Source organism: Microtus ochrogaster, chromosome 4 (assembly GCF_000317375.1).
Source record: "Microtus ochrogaster isolate Prairie Vole_2 chromosome 4, MicOch1.0, whole genome shotgun sequence".
NCBI lineage: Eukaryota > Metazoa > Chordata > Mammalia > Rodentia > Cricetidae > Microtus > Microtus ochrogaster.
Genome location: NC_022011.1, coordinates 30182184 through 30186133, shown reverse-complemented (window position 1 = coordinate 30186133; position 3950 = coordinate 30182184).

The window sequence follows — 3950 nt, the reverse complement described above, 5'->3', positions numbered from 1 at the left end:
GAACTAGCTCTTGTAGACCAGGCTGGCCTCGAACTCCCAGAGATCCGCCTGCCTCTGCCTCCCGAGTGCTGGGATTAAAGGCATGTGCCACCACCGCCTAGCTTAGGTTTCTAATTTTTAAAAAACTTTTATGAGGATGAATGTTTTGTCTGCATGTGTGCCTGGTGCCCATGGAGGCCAAAAGAGGGCTTTGGATCTCCTGGAACTGGAGTTATGGCTGGTTATGAACCATCATGTGGGTGCTGGGAACAGAACCTGGATCTTTTGCAAGATCAGCCAGTGCTTTTAACCACTGAGTCTTCTCTCCAGCCCCTCTCCTACCATTTTATCCAAGAAAAAAAAAATTCTGGGGCTGGGAAGGAAAGCCCACTGGAAACGAGTGCAGTTATTGAAAGACGCTCGTTGGAGTCTGGAGCCACCGGAAGCGCCCCCTCCCTCACTCAATCCCATTTAACACAGCTGGCTAGGGTGGGCTGGGTCCTGTGGGTGCTTTTATCTGAAAAGAGGACAGGTGGGAGCCAGATTTTGGTCTGTTTTGAATGCCTAAGGTTTGGCTGTCATTCTGGGAAGGCCTCTACCCTGGGGCCCCGGCCACCTCTGAAAGCAGAAGGGCCTGTCTGGCCTGGTTTTTGCGAGAGTCTAGAATGTCCAGCTGTGGGCGGGTAGTCACAGGTCCTTCTTCAGCCCCCACACTTAGAAGCAGCCTCGACCTGCGGGCAGGAGAGCTGGGGCAGCACACCGGGTGCTCTGGGAGTGACTTCTCAAAGGGATGAAGGAACAGCTCTGCTCACAGACTCGATAGGCCACCATGAGGGCAGTGCTGTGCTGCCAGCTGCCTGGGGTCAGTTGAGTCACTCAATGCTGACTGACTGTTGCTGTCACAGATCCACAGAGCACCAGGCTGCTGGCCTGTTCCCAGGGCCTCCCCTCACAGAGAACAATGGCGGATGGAGACCGTCTTAGTGCCCTCAAGGAAGCCCCTTCTGAAATGAAGCAATGGTTGAGATGTTTGGTGCAGAGCCCAGCCGTGGTCCCTCCCTCGGCTGACCTGCTGACCTCCAGTTTCTCCCTGGCACATACATGTGCCTACCAACGTGCATGTAAACATGTCAGCTATAGCTGCCGGGCTCCAGGGCCTTGGAGAAGATCTTGGTGGACATGGGTGGGGTTTTCTGGGCTACGGTTTTTCTGCCTAACCAATGGGCACACTGACATGATTCCCATGACCCTTCTGCATTGTCAGTCTGTGAGTCACAAGACACAGGTGGGAGGGAGGTAAAGGTGAGGGAAGAGTTGGGTCAGCTACATCCTGGAAGAGAGGGCTGGGCCTGTAGATTCCAGCTTCTTCTTGGGTCGGGATCTTTCTGTATACAGTCTGTCTAACACCTAATGTCCCGGGAAGAGCAGCAGAAGGAAAGCTAGGGAAGGTGTGTGTGTGTGTGTGTCGCACGAAGGGCCCACTTCAGAGTGCCCCACTCTAGACCAGCCCTTTGCCTCACCAGTGCTACCTTACCTCTCCCAGAGAGGAGCAGGGGCCACAGGACTCCTTGAGGAAAGGCCATTGTCGAGGCGGGGCCAGTGGGAAGGAGTCCACTGATACCTTCACCTTCCACCTCTGATGCACCTTGTACCCCAGGACAGGAATGAGAACAATGGCTTTGGAGACAAGTTCAGCTACTTCCCTGTTTTCATTCTTTTAAAGATTTATTTATTTATTATGTATACAGTATTCTCAGTATTCTGTTTGCATGTATGCCTGCAGGCCAGAAGAGGGCATCAGATCCCATTACAGATGATTGTGAGCCACCGTGTGGTTGCTGGGAATTGAACTCAGGACCTCTGGAAGAGCAGGCAGTGCTCTTAACAACTGAGCCATCTCTCCAGTCCCCCTGTTTTCATTCTTCAAGGAGCTTCAGCTTACCCCGCTTCCCAGGCAGGGAAACTGAGGCCCAGGGCAGTGACAATTTTATCCCAGGTTGTACAGCAAATGTGCTGGCAGAGCTGGATTTTAGCCAGGATCAGCCTGCTCCGTGTCTGGTGTATTTAAGTACAGTCTATAGCTTTACTGGTGCAGATGGATTCCGAAGACGTAGGGAGAGCACTGGGGTGATTGGGTGGGGCCCGGGGTCTCAGGAGGCAAACAGGCCCATGGACCTGTCAGGTGCTATCCTGTGGCTTCATAGGAGCCAAGCTGGCCCAGATACTCTCAAAGATGAGACTGCTCTACTTCCTCTGCCAGGTCCTAAGGCTGGGATCTGTGGACCTGTGTGCTATGACCATTTTTCAGATGGAACCCAGCAGAATTGACCAGGCCTCATTCCTTGGCTTACAGCTCCTTACTGATCCCATACTTGTGGCTGGCAGCTGTCCTGAGCCCAGCTAATCCCATGCACAGATTCAATCCATTCTGCCCAGCCCTTGAAATGCAGGATACTCCTGGGCCAGGATAGCAGCAGCATACTGGTCTCTGAGCGCCCACGTTCCATGGGTGTACTGAGGTAACAGCAGGACAACTGGTGTCAAGCGTGGTCCCAGATGATGTCCTGTAACCTTTGGTCTCAGTGCCCCTGTCTTCCCACTCAAAGCCTGCTTTGGATTTTTTACCCACTAGTGTCTGGGTAGGCAGTCTGAGGGATCTGAATGCAGCTCTCCTGGCAGACACTGCCTAAGGCTGTATGAGGGAGGATAGAGAGAGTGGGGTGTGGGGGCCAGGGCACATACTAGTGTTGGAGGCAGAAGGTGGGTAGCCTTGCTCCTGATGTTCATTCGTAAGTCCCAGGTTAGGCAAGAATGGAAAAGCACCCAAGAGGAAGGATGCTGAACAGCCTGCCCTAGTTGGGCAGGCCCGCCTGCACACATCATGCTTGCCCTGGCTGTCTGGATCAGGTAAAAGCGGGAAGCCTGGAGAGCTCAGGTTTGGTTGCTGTCGGTCTATTTAGAGTTGCTTGGTGGGGCTGCATCTCTCCTAGGCCTGGACCCAACAGCAAGGCTGACTGTTCCTCTGACCCGGTGGCAAGGCTATTGGGAATGTTTATACTGGACTTCCCTGGGTGAAAATCAGAGCTTGGGGAGAGATTAGCTGGTAGAGCTTCCCTTGCCAAGAGGAAGGATCAGAGTTCAAGTCTCAGAACCCATGTAAAACGCTGCTTGTGCTGGGGAGGTAGATAGGAGATCCCAAGACTTAAGAGTTCAGCCAGTCTGGTCTAATTGGTGGACTCCAGGCCAGTGAGACCCTGTCACCAAAGAGGTGGAAGGCATTACTCAGAAAGACACCTAAGGTTGTCCTCTGGCCTCCTTCAAACTTGGGGGCTTTAGGCATGGTACTTCCTGGAAGGTGGTGATAGAAGAGATAAGGTGGGGTTGCCACAAGACCAGGAACGTTGTCTGGGAAGGCACTGTGGCGCTGGCCTCTCTGGTGCTGTCTGCACTGGGCAGGCCTTATTAAAGGATTCTCACTGAGAGTAGTAAATGCAAAGAGGACACTGGAGTGTCCCACTCTTGTCTAGGCTTTGCATATCCTGGACCTGAACACATGCCTGGGTAAGGGCCAGGTGATATGTTCAAATCAAGAGTGACAAATGACCTTATAGCTGGGGTCAGGGCTCTCCGCAGGAAGGGAGACACCTATTCACTCCAAAAGAAGCCAACCACAAGAGCTGGGCTGCTCTTCATTTAACAGGATGGGAAAACTGAGGCTTAATACATTCCAGGGCATGGAGATTCAAGCAGTCTGTGCTGGCTGGCTTGCTATGAGATAATACTCTTGTATATTGTAGATTTGTCACTTGTATTAGTTTAATAAATGCTGATTGGCCAGCAGTCAGGCAGGAAGTATGGGCAGGGTGACCAGATTAAGAGAATTCTGGGGGCCGGGCGGTGGTGGCGCACGCCTTTAATCCCAGCACTCGGGAGGCAGAGGCAGGCGGATCTCTGTGAGTTCGAGACCAGCC